The sequence below is a fragment of the Caretta caretta genome, chromosome 23 (genome assembly GCF_965140235.1).
Source record: "Caretta caretta isolate rCarCar2 chromosome 23, rCarCar1.hap1, whole genome shotgun sequence".
Classification (NCBI taxonomy): Eukaryota; Metazoa; Chordata; order Testudines; family Cheloniidae; genus Caretta; species Caretta caretta.
In genome coordinates, this window is record NC_134228.1 from 7,406,137 (window position 1) to 7,413,855 (window position 7,719).

The window sequence follows — 7,719 nt, forward strand, 5'->3', positions numbered from 1 at the left end:
TGCTCTGGCTACTTTGGGATGCTGCCCAGTCTCCCCATCTCCCCTCCTGTCCCACACAGGCTCTTGGCCCAATTCTCCCCCACTGACAGCCCTGATCTGGAGCGCTTCATGCCCACTCTGCACAGGGATACATGCACCACAGGGCACCAGATCCTCTGGGCTGGGGGCCTTTCCCTGCCTGGCACTGCAGCCTCCCACCCACCTCTGATCTCCCACTCCATGCTCCAAGGCCTGGAAGAACCTGTACCTTCCCCAAGTGAAAACCAAATGTGCCTTCCCCACTCACCCCTGGCTCCTTGGCAAAGGACCTGCCAGGGGAGCCAGATGTGTCAGTGTCACACAGCTGGAGGGAGCACCACCACAAAAACAGATTGCACAGCACCACCCATCCTGGCACAGGACACCACACATTCAGCCCCCCTTCACTCCATCCCAATGCACCTATCACCACTATATCTAGACAGCAAGCAATGTTTCCTAGTGCTGCGGAACCAGCAGCAGCCAGGACTGCACCGGGAGGTGCCTGGGGAAGCCGAGAGCACAGAAAACAGCCCATTACATCGGGGTGCCCATCTGCTTGGCAGCTCACAAAAATAAGTTTGTCATCACGTTCCGAACCTACCACTGGGCACAGCGCTGGATAACACATTGCCCAAATGCTTCTCCTAACACGATCAGCAGCCAGAGAGCCAACGACCATCCGTCAGCATTAGGGTCCAGAGTCAACACTCTGCCAGGGCTGCTCCCACCTCTCCACATGGCTGTCTCCAGCTCTTTCGCAGCAGATTCAGCCCAGTCACTCAAATGGGCAATCACCTCCCCCCATGCTGCACGGTGGGCAGAGGTCAGGCCGACCAAGCTCCCACAGCCTAGCAGAGCAGGGACACCAGGGAACTAGCAATAAAGCCAGGGGCATCACATGCCACGCAGGTCGCAGGGGTTTGAACCAAGGGCCAGGGGCAGCAGGAAGGCCCCACCGCAGCCAGCCCAGCAGCACCTTTGGGGGCTGATAGCCACTCTGCTACATTTCGGCCACGGGACACAGCAACCCCAGCTACTGGATGTGGCTGATCCCAGCTGGGGCCTGCAAATGCCAATCCCTGCAGGCAGTCTGGCAGCATGTCATGCAGCATCTCCCAGAGCCCCTGGCCTGGCGCCCAGGCATGGGGCACTGACAAGCTGGTATCGGCTAATTATAAGAATGTGGGAGACCAGAATGCCGCCAGCCACTAGGAGCCTTTTATGGCCAGGCTGGTACGTGCACTTATCTCTGGCTGCTCACTCCAGGCTGGAGGCTAATCCCAGTGACTCATGGAGCCTGCACAAGCCCAGGGGGTCCCTGAGACTACTCCAGGCCTCATCCCCTGGGTAAATGGGGAGTTAGGTTATGCTGGGATGAGCGAGGTCAGAATCAGTCCTGAGGTTGGTGCTGCTTCATGTCCCCACCCCCACCCCGCAATGCACAAGGGTCAGGGGAAGCGGGGCTGGGAAGCTCAGCAGAGTCCCAACCAGAGGATGCATGGCCGGTCTGTGCCCAGGGAGGCTGGACCTACCGAGGCAAAGCCAAGGCATTTCCGGAGTCCGGCAGCACCCCTCCCCAGCTGCTCTGGGGCCCGCCTGGGCGGGGTTGGGGCTAGGGTCCCAGTGCGTGGGGTCTCTCAACAGCCCAATGCCAAATGCCAGCTGGGAGCAAACCCTGGGCCAGAGCAGATCAGCACCATGCTGCATGCCCACGCACCCCAGAGCGCCAGGCCTGGCGTCGGGCTGCTGCAGCCGGTGACCCCAGTGAGGGCTTAACCCCGGCCAAGAGACAGCGGCGCCAGAGGCCTGCCTGGGTAACACCAGTGACCAGACCGCCCCAGCCACAATCCTCCCACCAGCTCCGTGCCCGGCTCTCCCCCGCTGCGGGAAAGCCCAGCCCGACCGTTCCTACGTCCCGTGTCCCGAAGAAGCTCAGACACGCGTTGGGGTTAGGGCCGCGGGCGCACCGCGCGCTAGGGCGGTCTCACCCCCCGGCCGGCAGCCCCCAGAATCGTACCCGGGGAGCGCCCCTTCCCCGGCCCGCAGCTGGAGCATTTCCCACCCTAACCCGCCGGCCGGGCGCTCCCTGCAGCCGGCTCCGCTCCAGGCGCGCCGGGCCCCCCGCCGCTGGATGCCCCGGGCAGGCGGCAGGCAGACAGACCCCCCCAGCCCTGTCCCCCGCAGCCGGGGCAGCGCCGCTGGGACGGGACGGGCCGATCCCCCCACCCCGCACGGCGGGCGCAGGTGCCCGGGCTGCGCGAGCCCCTGGCCGGGCCGGGGGCGCGTGGGCAGCGCGCGCGGGGCTGGCACTGACCTGGCTCCGAGCTCCCTCCGGCCGCGCCGCGCCGCGCCGGGAGCAGGTTCGGGCGGCTGCACAGGTGGGACAGGGGCAGGCGCGCCCCGGTGCACGCTGGGAGCTGTAGTTCTCCCGCGCAGCGAGCTGGGACCCGCGGTCCCGGGGCTCCCGTGGCCAGGGCGGGGCGGCCTGTGTCCTGCGTCTCATCCAGGGCAGGGTGAGATCTGCGGGGCAAAGACCGGCTCTGCTCTGGTCTGTGCAGCGCCTGGCGCTCGGGGGGTCCAGCCTGGAACGTCCAGGTGACTCCTCTGTGCAGGGGGATCCCAGGGGCAGGGACGGACTCTGTGCTGGTTTGTGGAGCCCCTAGCGCGCTGGGGTCTGAGTGACTGGTCTGTGCAGGGGGGTGACAGGGGCAGGGACCAGCTCTGTTCTGGTTTGTGCGGGACCTACTGCTCTGGGGTCTGGGTGACTAGTCTGTGCAGGGGGGGGGTCCTAGGAGCAGGGACGGGCTCTGTTCTGGTTTGCGCAGCACCTAGCACACTGGGGTCCATGTGGCTGGTCTGTGCAGGGGGGTTCCTGGGGCAGAGACTGGCTCTGTTGTAGTTTGTACAGTTCCTAGTGCAGTTGGGGTCCAGGTGACTGGTCTGCGCAGGAGGTTCCCCGGGGCAGGGACCGGCTTTGTTCTGGCTTGTGCAGGACCTAGCATGCTGAAGTCTGGACGACTGTTCTCTGCAGTGGGGTTCCCAGGGCAGAGACCAGCTCTGTTCTGTCTGCAGAGCACCTGCAGTCCAGGACCACTGCTCTAGCCCCCTGAGCTATGGAGCCCCTGCCCAGGTCCCTTCGGTAGAGGGAGGTTAATGCTGAGGAGAGATGAGCTATCAAGGAACGAGTGACAAGCCACCAGTGAGGAGATACCAAATCTGAGGCAGCTACCTAGGCCCCGGCAAGAACGGAGACAGTGACCCATGTAGTCCAAGACCACTGCTCCAACCCCCTGAGCTACATCTGGTCTAAGACTCTAGCAATTTTCAACTCACAACCTCACACTTAAAATAGCAGCACTGTAACCACTTAGCAAAAAGTTTAACAAGTGACAATGTTTAAAGAGAGGAGATTGCCTATTTGGCCAAGCCTTGTTGGGAAGTCTTACCCTTGAATCAACAGCATTTCTCTGTTAGTCTGTCTGCATTGGGGCAGGGGTGATAACATGTCCTGATGGATTCATTGTGTCAAGGGGGAGGTGATGATTTTCATTCTCAAACACAATGCACAAAACAGGAATCAAACCTCAGTGAGTGTCGACTAAACAGCCACTCCCAAGTTCTTTCAGCCAGAAGGGGCCATTTTGTATCTTTCACAGAGTGACTGGGTGGCCTGTGGCAGTGTTACCCAGGGTTTCAGAACCCAAAGCAGGGGTAGCTGAACTGTTTCTCTCCAGGTGGTGCCAGGAATAAATCAGTGGGGACACAGCTCTGCCATCTGATGAATGATTGATACAAACCAGAGTGCTTTCACCTAAAACTACATTTAATAGGTCCCGAGCACGCGCGCGCACACAGATATATGCAACAGATTCAGAGCATCAATGTGACGCAGCAGGGAGGGGGGAGTGTTGACCTGGGAGTGTGGCAGGGGAGTTTCACTGGGGATGGGAGACCTGAGAGCCTGTCACCTGAGCCGGGAGGGGGAGGTAACACCTCTGCCCGGGAATGTGGACAGAGGCTGCAGGAGAGAACCTGCTGGGGGGGGTGGTTAGTTTCAGTTTGGCGCTGGGTAGCGGAATGCAGGGAACCCCAGGGCTGGCGTCTAAGCTCCCTTCTCCCCCAGAAGGACTTGGCTGAGGGGTCCTGGGTGTACCCACAAGCTCTGTTTGGGACTGTGTTCCTGTTATCCAATAAACCTTCTGTTTTACTGGCTGGCTGAGAGTCACAGTGAATCCCAGGAAGAGGGGTGCAGGCCCCGGACTCCCCCACACTCCGTGACAACTGGTGGTAGCGGTGGGATCTACTGCACCCCGTGAACGGCGCTTCCTGCAGTAAGTGACTGGGGAGCAGTAAAACGAAGGGGGATTGACAGGGACCAGGTGTGCTGAAGATTCAGAGAGAGATGGTTTCAGGGGGCGGTTAACCCCTGGGAGTGTGTGACCAGTGAGAAGGACTTTTGCAGTAACAGGGTCCCCCAGGGGATTGCAGCGAGCGGTCCCAGGGCGGAGGAGTCTGCAGCTCGACCCTGGCAAAGAGGTGGTGACCTCAAGAAGGACTGACACCCTAGGGGTTCTTCCTGGAAACCGTGGAAAGCTGCCCAGGCCTGCGAGTGGCCAGCAGGGAGATGTACGTTAAATGCTGTAAGAGCGACCTGGTGGAGCTGTGCAGGCAGAGGGAGCTGCGCATTGGGAGGTCCACCAAGGAACAGCTGATTGTCCAGTTGGAGGAGAGGGATCGCTTGGATGACCTGATCCCTGTCCCTGAGGGAAGCTGCCTGGTGGATGCAGCGTGGGCCCTGGGGCCTGACTGGGCTGGGAGGGGTCAGACTGCTGCCGAGGACATCCCGAGACCCTTCCTACCTATGCCTGGGGGAGGGGTTGGGGGAAGCCCAGCGAATACCGAGGGCACCCTGACCCCGGCAGCCAGCAGGGGATCCTCCTGGCAGAGCTCCCCATCCCATCAGGCTACCTGCCTGCCTGTAACCACACCCGTGGGGTTCCCCACCCCCTTGCACACCGGACAGGGGGCTCATGCTGGCTCTGATGCAGTGAGGAAAGCAGCGAGCTCGCTGCTACCCCACTGGGACAGCAAGGGCAGCGCTGAGCACAGTGGGAGCTGAGACCCCAGCAGAGGGGTGGGGGGAGACACAGGCAGGGCAGGGGATCTGTTGGGAGTGGCAAGGTGCTTGGTAAGGAAAGTTTGGATGAGCCTGGGCAGCCTTGTGAGCTGATGGCTTTGTCTAGTCAGCAGGGTGGGAAGGCGAGGAGAGTGGAAGACGAGTGTCCCTGGACCTTACCTGTTAGCTGGGTGGAGAATTGGGACAGTGAAGGAAACGTGCCTGTGTCTGTCAGGGGTATTGACTTGCCTATGGAGGGAGCTACCCTGATCTCCAAGCAGTTGTCTGTCACCAGCCTTGTGTGCGGGACAAGGGGAAAGAGATCCCAAGCTGTGTGTCTGGGAAAGGAGAAAGTGTGTCCGGCTCTTCTTTGTCTGTGGAGCAGACAGAAGGGGCCTTTCAGCCTGCGATGGTTGAAGGTAGTGCAGTTGTCTCAGAGCTGGTTCTGGTTTCAGTTAAAGCCCAGGAAGGGAATGGCCCTAAGTTTGTGTCTGCTCACGAGAATGGCCCTGTAACTAGGTCGCATCCAGTTAGTGTCTATGTAAAATCCCAGAGACCAGACAATTCGGGTGCTTGTATTTTGCCTGTTGCTAGTGTGTTGTTCAGAAAGGAATGTCTCCATGCTAATTCTGTAAGTGAACAGTATGTGGCCCAGGTCAAAATGGGGGCTCTTAACCAAGAGAGCCCAAATTGCAGCCCTCCAGACTGGAGCGCTGGGAGAAGACCCGATCCCAGTTTGACCCCCGGGGATTTTGGGGTGGCCAAAGGGCACAGGCGGCATAAACCTTCCCACATGCGGCCTGCGAGTACTATCAACCACCCCCGACCTAAGGGAGGGCGTGAAACTGGAAGGGCCTGGTGTAACTCCCACCAAGGAACGGGAGAGATGCTGGGGCATCCATGGGAACGTTGGTGGCTTCAAACTTCCCCAGGTCACTGGCTAAAGTGACCCCGCTCAGTTCGATCTCAAAGCAGGGAGAGATGTGACGTAATGGGACTATTCTGAGCTCTGGAACTGCTCCCCATGAAGCCAGTCAGGACTCTGGGGAAGTCTCCTTTCTGGGAGCAGACTGTCTGCAGGACACACAGCTCACACAGCTTCTACCTTCCTGGGTCTGACCTCGGAGCATTCAGCCTCCTCTGCCCCTCCTTGCGCTTCCCACAGTGAGTCCGCCCAGGCGGGGTCCTGGGGAAGCCAGAGGTCCTGCACCCCAACTTCGCAGACAGACGTGACTCTCAGCCAGCCAGTAAAACAGAAGGTTTATTAGATGATAGGGACATGGTCTAACACAGAGCTTGTAGGTGCAGAGAACAGGACCCCTCAGCCGGCTCCATTTTGGAGGGCAGTGAGCCAGACAACCCCATCTGTACTTCACTCCATGTCCCCAGCCAGCCCCAAATTGAAACTCTCTCCAGCCCCTCCTCCCCTGGGCTTTGTTCCTTTCCCGGGCCAGGAGGTCACCGGATTCCTTTGTTCTCCATCCCTTTAGCTCTCACCTTGCAGGGGGGAAGGGCCAGGCCATCAGTTGCCAGGAAACAGGGTGTTGGCCATTCTCTGTGTCCAGACCTCTACACACACCTGCCCTCTAGGGCTCTGCAAGGATCATACACTCTTATCCCACTACCTAGATACTTAAGAACTGCATAGGGGAAACTGAGGCACCCCCACACTATTCAGAGGAAACATTAAGAACAGTCCCGCTTCATCACACCCATCATAGAGGAACCTTTCCAGAAGGTGGCGATGGACATAGTGGGACCTCTCAGCAAGACGACCTGGTCGGGAAAGAAATACATTCTGGTGGTGGTAGATTTTGCCACCTGCTACCCTGAGGCAGTGCCCTTAGTTTCCACTGAAGCAGACACCGTGGCAGATGCGCTCCTGACCATTTTCAGCCGAGTGGGGTTCCCCAAGGAAGTCTTGACAGACCAAGGATCCAACTTCATGTCGGCCCTGCTCCAGTGCTTGTGGGAGAAATGTGGGGTCCGGCACGACTGGGCCTCAGCTTATCACCCCCAGTCCAATGGGCTGGTGGAGAGGTTCAATGGGACGCTAAAGATGATGCTGAAAACCTTTATGAACCAGCACCCGCAGGATTGGGACAAGTACTTACCTCACCTGCTGTTCGCGTACAGGGAGGTACCCCAGGAGTCTACCAGATTTTCACCTTTCAAACTGTTATATGGAAGGAGGGTAAGGGGCCCCCTGGACCTGATGAGAGACGAATGGGAGGGGAAGACCACTCCCAATGGAGAGTCAGTGGTGGAGTATGTCCTGATCTTCCAAGAGAGACTTGCTGAACTCATGGGCCTGGCCAGGGAGAATCTGGCCAGAGCCCAGAAGAAGCAGAAGATCTGGTATGACCGCACGGTGCGGGCCCGTGCCTACGCCACTGGGGATCAGGTGATGGTTCTCATCCCCGTGAGAAAGAACAAACTACAGGCCGCCTGGGAGGGCCCTTTCAAGGTTGTCAAGCAGCTAAATGAGGTAAACTACGTGGTGGAGCTGTCTAACCGGGCGCACCACCGCCGGGTGTACCGTGTGAATATGATGAAGCCATATTATGCCAGGGGGAATGTGG

At 59.3% G+C, this 7,719-nt stretch overlaps 1 protein-coding gene across 5 annotated transcripts in view; it reads right to left on the minus strand.

Moving 5' to 3' along the window:
* PPP1R13L (protein phosphatase 1 regulatory subunit 13 like) overlaps positions 1-2,448 on the minus strand; it is a 30,312-nt gene extending 27,864 nt beyond the window's left edge. For all 5 annotated transcript variants that reach the window (XM_048834336.2, XM_048834335.2, XM_048834334.2 and 2 more), the window contains exon 1: positions 2,336-2,448. The gene's annotated coding sequence lies outside the window, so the exon portion shown is untranslated. The remainder of the gene's footprint in view (positions 1-2,335) is intronic.
* Positions 2,449-7,719: the final 5,271 nt, after the last annotated feature.